The sequence below is a fragment of the Falco naumanni genome, chromosome 1, assembly GCF_017639655.2.
Source record: "Falco naumanni isolate bFalNau1 chromosome 1, bFalNau1.pat, whole genome shotgun sequence".
NCBI lineage: Eukaryota > Metazoa > Chordata > Aves > Falconiformes > Falconidae > Falco > Falco naumanni.
In genome coordinates this window covers 69,653,491-69,668,496 of record NC_054054.1, presented here as the reverse complement: position 1 = coordinate 69,668,496, position 15,006 = coordinate 69,653,491, and the positions used below count along the sequence as shown (strand labels likewise).

The following is a 15,006-nucleotide window of genomic DNA, read 5'->3' as shown; positions in this document are numbered from 1 at the left end:
TGAACCTCATGAGGTTCAACAAGGCCAACTGCAAGATCCTGCACCTGGGTCAGGGCAACCCCTGGTATCAATACAGGCTGGGGGATGAAGGGATTGAGAGCAGCCCTGTGGAGAAGGACTTAGGGGATAATGGTGGATGAAAAGCTGGACATGAGCCAGCAACGTACCTTCACAGCCCAGAAGACCAGCCATATCCTGGGCCACATCAAAAGAAGCATGGCCAGCAGATCAAGAGAGGTGATTCTGCCCCTCTATTCCACTCTGATGAGATCCCACCTGTAGTGCTGTGTCCAGCTCTAGAGCCATCAGCACAGGAAAGACATGGACCTGTTGGAGTGGATCCAGAGAAGGGCCACAAAAATGATCAGAGGGGTGGAACCCAGCCCTGAGAGCCTTGGGGTTGTTTAGTCTGGAGAAGAGAAGGTTCCAGGGAGACCTTATTGAAACCTATCCTTATATAGAGGAGGCTTATAAGAAAGATGAGGACAGACTTTTTAACAGGGCAGTGACAGGACAAGGGGTAATGGCTTTAAACTAAGAGGGTACATTCAGACTAGATACAAGGAAGAAACGTTTTACAAAGAGGGTGGCAAAACACTGGAACAGGTTGTCCAGAGAGGTTGTAGATGCCCCATCCCTGGAAACATTCAAGGTCAGGTTGGACAAGGCTCTAAGCAACCTGATCTGGTTGGCGATATTCCTACTCACTGCAGGGGAGGTAAGCTAGATAACCTTTAAAGGTCCCTTCCAACCCAGACTGTTCCATGATTCACTTTGCTCACCTCCAGTTCAGTTGCTTCCTTACCTATCCTAGGTTCCCATGCCATTAGTGTCCCCACAATGCAACCATTCTTTGACCTGATGGCCAGCCCCACACTGCCTGGTCTCATTCAGTTTAGGAGCTGCCTGTTTCAAACCCTCTTCCACCCTTCTAAAGCCAAGAGCTTCCCTGCTTTAGTGTGCTCAGAAGGCCTCAGGAGCAAGAGTCCTTTGTCCCTCAAGGGCTAACCCCATGACATCAATGTTTCATATTTTCCTTTATCAAGCAGCTCCAATGGGCTATCTATATTTTAAACAAAGGTATTGTCATAAAGACATAACCTGGACAGACAGTAAAACTTAGCTCCTAAAGTAATGTGAACCTTGTACAGCCATTAGTTAATTGTAATTTCCAGTGCAAGTCCAAATGATCTCCTTTGAAACAGTTTGGCCCCAGTGGGCTTGGTTTAAGTTCAATAGTGTATAAAGATGGTAATTCTTCACTCTGTATTGAATTACACAGTAGTGCCTTGAATAGGCTGGCATGGGTTGCGTGAATTACAGCTACTTCACCTCCCAGCCTCCTTCCTTTTACAGAGCGGGAAGCTATTTCACCCTGCTTTGCAGAACTCGATACCTCCCTGCATTTGTCAGGATGAGGCTTCTTTCATTTCCTGCCACTTCATCCCGCTTTGCTCACAGGAGAAGAGCATCTGGCATTTCTCTAGGTATGCTGCCGTAATGTTCCTGCTTCTCCTCCCTGTGCCATGAGTACAAGGCCTGCTGAGAAGGGATGGTACAACCAGACTTACTTTCCTTCATCCATCTGCTTACCCAAGTAAAGACTAAGACTGGCTGTCCTGTTAGGCTTAATTTTAGCATGACTAGGACATCCCCTGCATGAATGAAGCTTCCTCTTCATTTTTGTGTATTTGCACATAAAATATTTCAGATTTAGTTTCCTTTTTTTAGCCATCCTTTTTAAAGGAAAACATTTTTCAGCTTCTTACTGCCATTTCTCCTGCCTGACCCCAAAATTCCTGTTCAGTTACACTGCAGCAGAGTTGAAAATGCAAAGCAAGGCACCTTCACAAGAGGTCCTGAGATGGACTGGTACAGTACAAAACATCATTCTAGCAGTAACGTTGTTCAGTAGCCACCCAACTAGTTTTCATCAGTGGGAGTTCTTAGAAGAGATGTATCTGAAGGAGAACCTGACCTCTAAAAAGAGGCATATGTCTGTTTCTGTACGAAACATACACTGCATCCTATGAGTACAAAAGGTAGACTGAACTCTGAACCACTGGCATATCATACCTGGAGGTCCCTAACAGTGAGGGGGTTAACTTGGCATTGTCAACCAAGCTGCCCCCAAGTGAAGTAACACTGGGCTTTGAACCCTTCCTCCCAAGGACCATGGCTGAAACTCTCCCAGTTTCTAATGCACTGACAGAAGTCTCTCTTCTTTTCTCTTCCAGACACTTTAAAGGAATTGTGTTTTCTCTTCCATGAAATTCAGGAAAGCAGGGATATGTCTTTTCTTGCCAGCAGAAAAAGCGAGGGCTGTCAAGACACCTAAAACTGATCATCTTCACTACACTAGCAGGGCAGGGTTTTGTTGGGTGGCTGCAGCAACACTGTATAAAAACGACGTCAAAAGGAGCCATTTAAACCCATGTAAATCATGTTCACTGACGTATAACCGCATCCATCACTCCTAAATGATATGCCAATCCAAAAAGTGGGGCACCAGATCTTTCCATTGTGCTCAAAATGAATACTAACTTACCCTCTTGGCATCTTCAGGGAGCTACACGCCTCGCAGTTTAACACAGGTCACACAACATGACTTTAGTATTAAGCAGAAGCCACCGCAGGACTGTGGTGGCAGTGTTTGCAGTGTTGTTCAAATGTTCCTCACTTGACAATGCCCTTCATTTATAGTTAACGATAATGTGACAGCCTATTCTCCTGGCGTACCATCTAACCACATGCAAAATTCTGCATGTGCCTCAGACTGGAATCCTATTTTTATCGGAATAGACATGTGCACTGAGGCTTTAACCAACAGCTGAGACAGGGTTTTAGCGTGAGATTTTCAAACCTGTCTCAGGTATTTAGAAGCACAAATTGCAGTGAAAGACTAATTGAACTGTGCTTCTAAATCCCCCAGGTGCTACTGAAAATCTCTTCCTTAATAACTTGGAATCTCCTAAAGAATAAACCTCATCGAACTTAGATGGGTATGCAGATCCTAGGGTTAAGATTTTGAAAAACGCTCTGTACTGGCTTAACTCCCATTGACTTCAGTGGGAACAGAATTAAGTTGACATTGAGCCTTTTTGAAAATTCTCCTCCAGGTGTGTTTTTTCCACTTGAATTTGAATAATCTGTTAACTGCTGAGATTGCTTTTTGATTTATCAGTATGAAGAATTTTACAGGAGTTTTTCCCCTTAATTTTTGATGAAATGAGACTCAAAAAACTGAAATGTACCATCACCCAAAACTCTATCTGCTAAATCTACAGAAGGAACTATGTTTATTTTCTGTATGCATTTACTATTATTATTTGTACTTCAGCAGCAACACAGGAACTGAAACCACAGGCATTATTGTGGGTGGTGCCGTGCACAGTCTATTAAAATATTTGTATGATAACAGGCAAGCTGTCTAACTTAATACTAATAGTCAGACTCCAGAGTAACCCAAGAATCATAATGAATATCCCCAGTAGGTGTAATTATACAGCAGCATTTCAGTTACTACTTCACCTCCTTGCAAGCGTTTTTAGGAGACAGAGATTTCCTTCAACTCCCCTGAATGTTTTGGTTTACCTTTTAAATTAGCCCTACTTACAAGAATAAGGAAAGATACTTTTTAATGATGGTGTGTCCCTCACTACAGTTTTGCAGGCTGCGCTCTACTCTCCAAGATGCACAAAACAAACTTTTAAGGGTGCAAACTATATTCACTTTCAATTTGAAAAACACATTAGGGCCCAAACTTTGCTTCTGGGATGCAGGTGTTAATAATACAAATAAAAGGAAACACACAGTAAGGAGCCCTCTATTTTGCAACAGCATCACTGAGGACAGATTCTCCATGCCCCAGATTCCTTGTGAGAAAAAATAGCTGCACTAATTCTGCTCACAAACAGCACAATAACCACTTCTTTGTTCCCACCAAAGATACAACAGCAGAATCCTGTAAGAGAAGTCATCTGATATGTCAGCTCATTAAATTAGTCAGAATGGCTGAATGGGGAAGAGGAATATACCATTGTAAATGTATGTTAATTAACAAATGCTATAAGAGAGGCATTTAAATGTATGAAAATGAATATTAATGAGATTAAAACACCTAATTATTGTGCATCTAATGGTATTATCCAGAGCATCCAACGAAAATGCCTAATTGTCATGCATCTAAGGCAACTGTGGAAACCTTCAGACACAAAGATTCAGTGTACATATTACAGATCATATTATGACTTTAACTACAGATATTGCAAAATATAAGCAGTGAAACCTGAATTTGGAAAGATTTTTAAATTTTTGATTTACCAAAAAATGTTAGATTTCACTAATTCCTTATATCATTGTTGCACTTCAAAACTTCATATTTCTTCTCACTGCTTCTGAAACATTACACTGAAGTGCTTCTATGTTTCTGCACGGACATCTCCATTTTGCGAGAATATCATTAGAAATGGTGGGCTGCAAACTGGCCTTAAAGGATGTTCTGAGGAATTTTTAATGAAATCGCATGAAGCAATGCTCAGCCTGTATGAAATTCCTTCCTATGCAGAGGGCTACCAAAGGAGAATCCTGAGTTTAAAATAGTATGGATTCCTGGAATTAAAAACTGCCTCATAATACATATGCATTAGGAAGATGAAATAAAATTATACAGGCCACTTGAATTCTATTATTTCCTAATTACCCAGTGGTTGGCTTTACAACCTCAATGTTCTTCTAATGTAAGGTTTTTTAGTTGGGTTTTTTTTGGTGTGGTTTGTTGGGGTTTTTTTTTAATGTAGTTGCAGATGGAGAGCCAATCTCTTGACCCCAGCCAGAAGGACAGAGGGAGTTTTGCTTTATAGAGAAAATTCCAAAGTGGTCCAGCCATGCACATATTCCCTCTCTGAGGCTCTAGAGCGTATGCCAGAGACATGTCCAGAGAAGGATATATTTTAATGACTACTCCCTGCATGGTATTTGCAATCCCAACAAGACTTAATATCATTCACACATACGATCAATGAAGTCTTAATCCTACCATCAAAGCAATTAATGAAAATAGAGCACATTAACTTAGTATTGGAGCCAGAATTGATTCCTGAAAGACAGCTCTCTCCTCTCTCAAAACTGAGTTATGAATATATAAGCACCAATGCGACAAGCACTTGAGATATACCTTGACATATACATTTACTGTCACTCAAAATTAATTACAATCCATCTTATTTTCTAAAAATTATACCTTATCCACACTTTTAATTTTCTTATGAGACTGCTGCATGGAACTGTTAAGAAAACAGTTCATGAAACGGAGAAACATTATTCTGGTGGATTTACCTTATCCATTAAGCTTTTTATCCTATCAGAGAAAGAAATTAAGTTAGTTTGTATTATTTACTTTTAATAAATCCATGCTGCCATCTATTTACCACCTGTATTGCTGTAGTTGCTTCTGAACTGATTACTTTACTAATAACTCCAGCAATGTGCTTGGTACTGAGTTCAAGTTAAATGCACTGCTTTGAAATCACTGGATTTTCTGCTGTTCCCATTTGCAGGTTGCTACTGCTCACCTCAAGAAATTTAACAATTCAAGTAACAGCAGCAGTGTATTTTACATTACTGCACATGTGAAGGTTCTTAGAGGGATTTCCCAACCCCATAGATACAAACCATCAAAGCACTTTTGCCACTACACAATTAACGAAGAGCAGAACCAATCTGTCAGCAGTATTTTGCACTGCCTGGAATACAATTGGAATTTCTAACAGAAAAAGAAGAGTTTTCCAGGTATTAACTCAAGTTGTTGCCTATACTCTCCCATCCATGCAGGCAACTCCAGCAAAAGGCACCAGTATGCTTCAGTTAAGCCAGCCCAAGTTCAAAATATGAATAGTAGTGTATTTGCTTGCAAATAGCCACACTTCTCGATATTTTTCTCTTATGTCTGTTTGAATCCATAGCAATAAATTGTATCAATATGGGTTGGTGCACTTCTTACATGTGACTTTTTTGCAGGCAACCAGAGTAACCCTACAGTGAGGGCAAGTTGTTTAAAAAAACAAGATCAAATCCTTGCATTTACTAGACTGCAAAATCTGTACACCATATGGGACAGAGACAGCTGCCCTCAAAAGCATAAGCAACAACACTGACTCTGCCAAAACTAAAATTTTCGGTCCAGGGAAATTATCTGTTTCATACACAGCAGTCATTCCTGTATGGTGGTTAGCACCTTGACTTGAATAGAAGCTAGTCATAAACTGTGGTAGCCCAGATTTTACAGAAGACATTTGGTCCCCCATTCCCCAAAACAAAGCAAAGCACCATAAAAACACATCCTCTATAGCAAAACATCATGTATATTCAATCTGACAAAAATAGAAATATATTTGTAAATGCACAATTCACACAAAAAAGTTAACCCCTTTTCAGAAGGTTTATGTAGTCAATATTAAACTACTATGCAGAAGAGCTGAAGATATTGATAGCCAGTAATGCAAATGAGATTGCAGTTAATTGTTAACATCTCCTGGGCTACGCTTCCTACGTCCCTGCACAGATGATGAATAAAATTATTTACCTATTCAAGTAATGAGAGCTATGCATTTTGATATCCACATACACTGTAACTCAGACCTCCTCTGAGACCCCTACCTGTAATTAGGAACAGATGTAGGATCTTGTTCCTGAATTGATAAAAACAAATTTCAGCCCTCCTATGATATATGGCTTAGTGGCACAGCTAATGGGAGGAATACCTCTGCAGAAGGATCCTCCTCCAGGCACTGGACCTAATCAGCTCCCCTCTGCACAAGAACCCAACTACTCTAGGTATTTCTCAGTGCTTTTCCACCACTGATTTGGGACACTCACCAAAACATTCACAGGTGACAGCAAGAAAGTGACAAGCAGCATTTATATGGCTTCACCTCTGATAAAGAAAACCATAGATCTGTACCATTCAAAACCATAGTAATTCTCTAACGCATACAGACTTCTCCATGGTGGAGTCCTTTAAAACTAAGTATACACAACATTATGTGCTTTCAGCAACAATTCTCACAGCTCAGCACATGTAGCTGGGGAACACTCTCCAAATTATTTCATGGAGGAAACTCAAGATGACATTCAGTACAACATACTTATTTTATTCTCCAAACATCATACTACTGCAGCAAAACATGCCCACCACAAATGTTTCATGACCTGAGAGTAGCCACATTTCTTCCTTTTTATCAGCTGGCTGAAATAACCCAAGGGGAATAGATACCTGCCCAGTTTCTTGCTCTCACACATAGGTACCAATACCAGAGCTCAGCAGAGAGGAATTTGCCATGTGAAGATGCTGTAGGCTGAACCTTCCCCACTCAGATGCATCACTTGGACCACCCCATGTGTGCTAGCCCCATTGGATACTCTGACAGCAACAAGACAACACTGAGGATATATGGCAGGTCCAACCCGGTCATAGCACTAGGCCTGCAGAGGTTGAAAAGATCTGCTGTGATCATTTTCACTGAGTGAGACAAATAACGATGCCTTTCATGTTCCTTCCTTGACCACTAAATGCCCCTTTCTTGATTTACCCTGATCCAGCAGAGCCTGTAATTCCCACTGACTCCTAGCATAGGTGACTAAAATTATGCCTTGTGAAAAGCCAGAAGAGCTGCAACACCTCAGGCCTGTAGAAGAGAAACAGGAATTTGTATTTACTGAAGTCCTCTTAGTACAAGAAAATTTCACCGGTTTCATTTAAATCTGACTGAAACAATTCAAGTTAAACTGATGTGAATGCCTTCATACATCTTTATTTAAAGATGTTAAATGGGGGTTTACTTGATTTCAAACCTAATCCAAATCTAAAAGAAGCAACGAGATGAAATAGGACTGTCCATGTCACATTTTGCATTGGTTTAACTAAGCAGGTTTACCAGTAATCTTAGTGCAACTCCCTCATGTATACAAGGTCTGAAAATACATTCACTCTCCAGAATTACCCTGCTTCATGCCAGCAGAATTTGCAGCTGGAATGGGCTCAGGGGAACCCCAGTGCCTAGAAATAAAAGAACTAGGGGGGTTGGGGGTGTGGAAATCATAGCTGCTGTGCTCACAGGCCCTCCATGGACATTGCCTAAATTAGGGTAATTAATATAGGGGAATGTGTCTGTGCTTCTCAGTAGTTTATAAATGCTACAAAAAAAGGAATGTTTTATATGTCCCCTGACAGGTTTTAAATGTTAATAAATGATGTGCAAGGAGGTATTTTACATCTCTCCATTTAACAGTGAGCTGACAGCTGCAATTATAGGCCAGTCTCTGACCCCAGCAATCCTTCCAGGAACCTGAGGAGTAAATGGAGTAACTTTCTTCCAGAATAACAAAGTGTATTGAGATGCTGGCTCAGCATTTCAACATCCAGACACAGAACCAAGGTGAGACATTTCTGACACCCTGGGATCCCCCTTTCACTGCAGTATGCACTTGCCAGTCCCTGGTACCTGCTTACCTTGTCACCAGAGACCCACTGCTACCCCTCCTGTGGTAGCAACAGCTCTTCATCTTAGGTATGGGAGTGAATGGAGCAACCAGCTAGACAATTACTTGCTGTGTTTCTCCTCCACTGTGGCCTAGAAAAAGAACTAGACTATACCTGGCACATCCAGGGCAGCAGAGGTAGACAGGGGGTATCTCATGTGTCACTGCATGCTCTTTCACTCTGGTTTTGGCCAAAAATTTATTGCCTATGAATCACTGTGGCATCCTCTCTAGTACCAGGTTTCTGTGTCTGCACACCTATCTTCACCAGCATGGACAGACCAGGAGAGGCATGTCTATTCTTTCAAAAGATAGCAAAGTGACTGCTCAATAATGTGTGCCCCAGCAGAAAGTCTCACTAGTTTTTAGCAAGCCCAAGCTACCACCCTTCCCTTCTGCTCTGCCCAAGCTTCATCAGTAGAACAGAGCCTCTGTGAAGTTTAAGGAAGCTTGAAGCAGTATTTTACGTAGGTATGTTTCAGGTTGCAACCTTTCTAGCAAAGTAACAGCAAAGTGACGATTTTTGCTTGATGCCAAGGCCCTAAATCTTCTCACAATACTCTATTTCTGCATGCCTGTATATTTTCACCTTCTCTTTTCTCTTATCTGAAAATAACCTTTGGTCTTGATCCTTAAATTGTGTTCGCTGTTGTTACCGTGCACATTCATTAGTCCTATTAACCACTGAGGTACTGCCTAAGGCAGCACACAGCTGTTTTGAAGCACTTTAGTCCATGCTGTATGCGTTGTTTCACTCCATAGGAATTGCACCCCACTGATGACACAAAGCAACTCAGATCCTGAATGAAATCAAGCAGAACTGTGATTAACACCTTGCATTTTCACTACATCATCCTGAAGTCAGGGGAATGGGTTTTACAATTCCATTAAAATCCCACAAGGTAGTATCTTTGCCACCAAAAATCTCTTACTTCCTTTTATTTTAGAAGGGCAGAAGCCTTCAGCTTAATATATCTGATTTATTACAAAACCTACATTTTTTATTATTTCCCACCACATTTTTTTTTTTTTTTTTTTACACAAACGGCTGTAAAGTAACTTATTTCTTTCCTCCTCTACTTTCTAGTGTCGGACAACACTGGTGACAAAAGGGAATGTTCAACTATTAGAATTATATTTTTCTTTCAATTAGTCATTCCACAACTGCACCTCAGCAAAGCTTAGAAGAAATCTTAGGTAGCAAGAGCAAAGTTTTGTTTCAGATTTAGGACAGATTTAGGTTAACATTTTCACAGCATTCATGCTGTATCCAATTACAGCCAAACACCATTTGACATCTTTCACTTATATATTCCTCCTGTTTCGCACAAAGATTTCTCAACGGCATCTCAGGAATGGGTCTTGTTTACTCCTGTTAAAATCTAGGCCTCTAGTACAGAATTTCTGGGACTATGTTATAGCTCTTCTTCAACTCCAGTCTGTGTTGGGTTATGTGTTTCTTCTGGTTTGCATTAACTCGTATATAAATGGTTGTGACCATCCTTTCATTCTTCAGAATTTTACTGTTACTGATTACAGCCGTGTTTCCAGAGCTTTTGAACAACAGGGACCACATGTGAATACACAGTTTGTCTGAGGCATCATGTTCATCTCATTCTTGATGGCGTATGTCAAACACATTCATATTAAGTCAAATAATATTGCTGTGGCTACTACAGCCATTATTTACAATGAAGCATGACAGTAGATTATTATATTTGTCTGTCTGGTTATTATAATGGCCTGTTAATTAGATTTAGCTAATAAAATGGGGGTAGAAACAGCACTACCATATGGCTAGTCACATCTCCATGGAACAATGGCTGCAGGTACTGAAACTTAGCTTGAGAGCTGACAGCCACAAGTGTGTGGTAAAGGGCTTCTGACGGGCCAGGTACTGGAAGCTGTGCACCAGGAGGGATGCTTCCCTAACCCTGGCACCCTCCAAAGCCAAATTTCACAGGTGCTGGAGGTTACCCCCTCGCAGGACCCCTTGCTCAGCTCAACCTCTGAGAAGCAGCACTTACAGCCCCTGCTACTTTCATACCTCTAATTCAAAGTGGGGGAAAACAATATTGTGCATACCTCCTTGAAAGATTGCCAGTCCCTGCAGCTAGGAGATGAGGTAATATGATAAAGAAGGCCAACAGCAGTTCAACAGAGCACTAGATCGTCTTAACCCTCGTTATTGTGCAGACCCATCCAACCAGCTGCTGTTCTACTGTCAGCCACTGCCAATATTCAACAGAGATTACACATTCCTTCTCAGTTGCAATCTATTTTTTGTGTTAGAGCACCTCAGTGACATTCACAGGATATGTCCTGAAAGTGTCTCACTCCTGTGTAATCAAATTAAAGTAATTCAGCAATGGCTCATTTGCTGAAACATATAAACATTGTATCTGCCCTGTATCTTGAAAGAGTGGCATTTTTCTACAGGGAAAAGTTACTTGCCACAGACTCGACTGAATTGGCAATTTCTGTTTATCAACATCCCACAATTCTTTCACATTTACAAAATACAGTAATAATACTTACCACCTTATGGGCTGCTGTGAGGCATAATTCATTAATCCTTCTGAAGCGCTCAGAGATCCTCCAAAGAATGCAATCTGGAAATAAAATTATCATTTGTACATGTGGGGGATTTACTATATTCATATCCATTACACAGATGACTGGTTGTGGGGTATGGAGTTTGCTCTTGTATGTATGAGAGTGAAAACTCACCACATTTTGGTATACCTCAGTGGTACCAGGAATCACGTGACTCTTAACAGTATTTCTGCTTTTTTATTCTTTTCTCTAAACCAGTATCTAAGAATTTCATTTAAAAATAGAAGGCTCACTAGACAAAGCAAGTTTGTGGACTTGTTAAACCCACAAAAATTACATGATCCCATGATACGAAAGACATAACAAGTGAATTCACACATTCATGCAGCAGTATCAGGCAGTGCTAGACACCTGCTGAAGGTGATCTGAACTGTTGCTTGGACACAACTACTTCTTTCCATTTGCTACCAAGAGAACCAACAGCAACTAAGATCACTAAGCAAATCATTTAGATGCCCAACATTAGAAAGTATGTATAGTCCCCAGATGCAACAGAAATTACAGATTCAAACCTAATTCAAACCACACAGAGTGCCTTCAGACAAGCTGAATGTCTCTATGGAAATGTATTGCCAAACTCTGCTCACCCTTGAAGGTGTGCACATTTCAATTCAGGAGTGCTGATTTGGATTTCCACATCTACCACGAGACTCCAGTATGACCCTGAGCCAACACCAGGTAAGGGATTTTCTGGCATCCAAAGTGCAGGTGGGGAGCCTGCATCACCTGGAAGCCACCACTCTTAACTGCAGCTTTGAAAAAAATCCTTTTAATCCCTCTCTGCCCCTGTAAAATGGGGGTAACAGTTTTCCTTCTTTCCCTGTTTGCTGTCTGCTTAGTCTGGGGATTTTTGTGGATTGTGTCTGTCTCTCCTATTGTGTGTAAACGGGATGCTTAATATAGTGGGCCACTGATCTTAGCTCCTTTGCGCACTATGGGAAAACAAGCACACTGATGACACCTCAACTGTGGCGATTGTGTATCTACATGCTGCTCACACAGACAGAGAAAAGCAGTCCACTTTCATCCCCCAAATATACAATTTGAAGTGCCAGTCTTTGTTGAACAGGCTTGCAAGCTCAAAAACCGCCCTTCTGGGCCTCCATGTTTGTTGTCCCTCAGTAATTTCAATACATATATTCACTACAAGGAAATCAGGAGTGGAAGGAGGGGGGGGGGTAATTAAGCCCTACTGCTCCACAATTTTTGCCAGAAACTTGACTCAAAACAGGTTAGACCAAGAATTGTGCTCTAATTTTTTACTGCATGCTTTATGCATTTCTAGACCTCAGCTAGATTAGAAGTGGATGAGCCAACGCAAACACACATGTGTGTGCACACACACAGAGTGATAGGTGTGTTTTTCTGTGAGAGAGAGTTTGCTTTCCCAGTCTTTCTGCATCTGTAAGCAGGAAGGCTTAAAAACCTTGCAAAGAAAGTCTGTTCCCATGAGAATTCATGACTCGCTCTCTGCAGATTCAAGAAGCGATCTCTGGCTACTGTGCATGGGAACCCCAGTATTTTGGCACGGTTTTAACATCAGCATCATTAGAAACATTGATTTATTTTAATTGTCACCTTGTACCCTACACTGCCAAATGCAGTCAGAATGTCAATTCTTTATCAATGTGAGCTGTTGACATGGAAACAGATCTGCTGAAATGGAAGCAATAAGAAAAAATGTGTTACTCCTCCAAGTTATACTTAGAAGTGGTAAATCTGTGTGTGCTACAACAGATTTAAATACTCAATAAACCTCACAGAAGAAATAAACAACTATTTGGGGTAACAGTCATTTTAGCTGTTTACATCATAGACTGCATTTGGAAAATCTCCAGTGTTACTATGGTAACCACTTTTGCTTAAATGTAGTTGTGGACGCACTTTAGGTATGATCTAAATTAACTGAAGATGGAGGAACAAAACTGGGAGCAACAGCTGAAAGGGTGACTGGCTGCTTCCAATTAGCCCATCCTGCCTGCTGCATACACTGGCAGGGGTACAGCCAGAGTGCTACATAGCTTAGCCACCTTGGCTCGCCCCCATCTGCGCTCTCAGAGAACCTAAAGCAGCTGACAGACTGCACCAGGTAGGTTTTAAAGATAACAGAGACACAAAGACCTGCTTATCATCCCCAGGCGGCTCACAGTACACCTAGAGCTGCTTGTTCTTTCCCTCTGGTCACCAGATAGGTGGTGGGAAAAGGAGTCAGGTGAGAGAAGGAGCCTCCAAGAGGGGCCAGAGGCCCACTCTGCACCTCTGCCAGAGTTCGTGGCTTTTCTCTCTGGGATCTCTCCCAAGGAAGAGAGCAGAGCTGCAGAAAGGCAATCTGTAGCACAAGCCTTCTTCCAAAATCTGCAACTTGGAATGGACACTGCCTCACGATTAACTTCACACAGCTAAGAAACTGTCCTAAAAGATGCAGTGTAGACCTTTGACCGGCGCTACATTTCCACTAGAAAGATTAAATCTCTGTGCTGCTAAAGCTAGTTTCATAGTCATAGGGAACAAGGCCAGAGGGGCCACTGTGATCTGCTGTTCTTAATAGAGATTAAAGGAACCTACGGTCTCCTGCACACCTGCCTCCAACCTGAAAGCAAACGATGGCAAGTTGGGAGATCACTGAGCAGAAAATGGAGGGAGAGGCTCCTCTGCCCTCTTGCCAGATGCCAGGGCAAGGGGCAGCAGAAGGAACAGACATGTTTAAAAACTTCTCTAAACAGGATCATGGAGGCATTTGGAGCCAGAGACTGTTCAAAACTCATGGATCCTGGCGATACTGCGAGGCAGTCCAGTTCCAAACTTGCTAGGGCAGCCTGCTCTCTCCCTCCTGCTTCAAATGTGGTAAGACATCAAAACACGTGGATTTTTTCTTTTCTTCCCTTTTCTGCATGATTACATTAGATAATGATGCATACCTCCCAAAAGCTTGTGCATCAATTAACAAGGGAAGGAAGGACACACATCATTAATTACACACCAGCCTGTGAAACACAGACATAGGATATAGCATAATGTTCTAAAAATAGCAGGAAGGCCTGCCTTGTTTAGGTCAAGTTTTATTTGAATTTCCATAATAAAGCATCTGATATTAAACAATGAAGCAGAAGATGCACCACTGTTTAGCCTCAACGGGTGTTCTAGACAGATCTGCTATAACTTAATCCACACACCAAAGTGCAAAGCCAAGGAATGTAAGTTACATGAGCATGAGACAAAACAGCGCTTTAAACTTACACAGCATTTACCAACCCAAAGGATCCCAAACTACTCTACAAACCATATATTAACTTCAATGCTTCCATCTGTATTGTCATCTTGCATATCTTACTCCATCTGTATTATCATCTTAGCATTTGTATTTTGGTGAGATTTAGGAGGTGTTGGGTTAGATGCTGGGCCAAATTGCTGACACAGCAACATGCAGTCAGAGATGAGCCAGGCTGCTGGCTGTCATAAGTTGTTCACAGACATGGCTATATCAAGGAAATCCTGCTTTTCCCAAATAGGGATGAGGAAACAGAACTGGATGAGAAAAGGACCTGCAGTGCATGTGTCTACAACCGCTCCACATCAGCCTTGGCTAGTGAGTGGGATAGCATAGTATTTCTAGACCATTAAGGCACGGATATTAGAGGTGTACATACTACTGGAATGACAGACAGCTTCTGGCTGAATCTGCTTGTAGGCTAAGAGGAACAGACTGATGAAGGAGGTAGAAAACCATCTTGCTTATACCCAGTTTTCAAATAGGGAATAGTAATCTGCAGATCACAGACGAATGCTGCAGAACTGAAGAAAAAAACCCAAACCAGCTGCCCCCAGCATAAATCAAAAGCTTTTTTCACACAC

General features: G+C 41.5%; 1 long non-coding RNA gene across 1 annotated transcript in view; it reads right to left on the bottom strand.

The window, feature by feature from the left end:
• Nucleotides 1-15,006, bottom strand: part of LOC121082729 — a 38,066-nt gene that overhangs the window by 16,916 nt on the left and 6,144 nt on the right. Inside the window, exon 2 of the long non-coding RNA XR_005826098.1 lies at nucleotides 11,077-11,150. This is a non-coding gene — a long non-coding RNA (uncharacterized LOC121082729). The remainder of the gene's footprint in view (nucleotides 1-11,076; nucleotides 11,151-15,006) is intronic.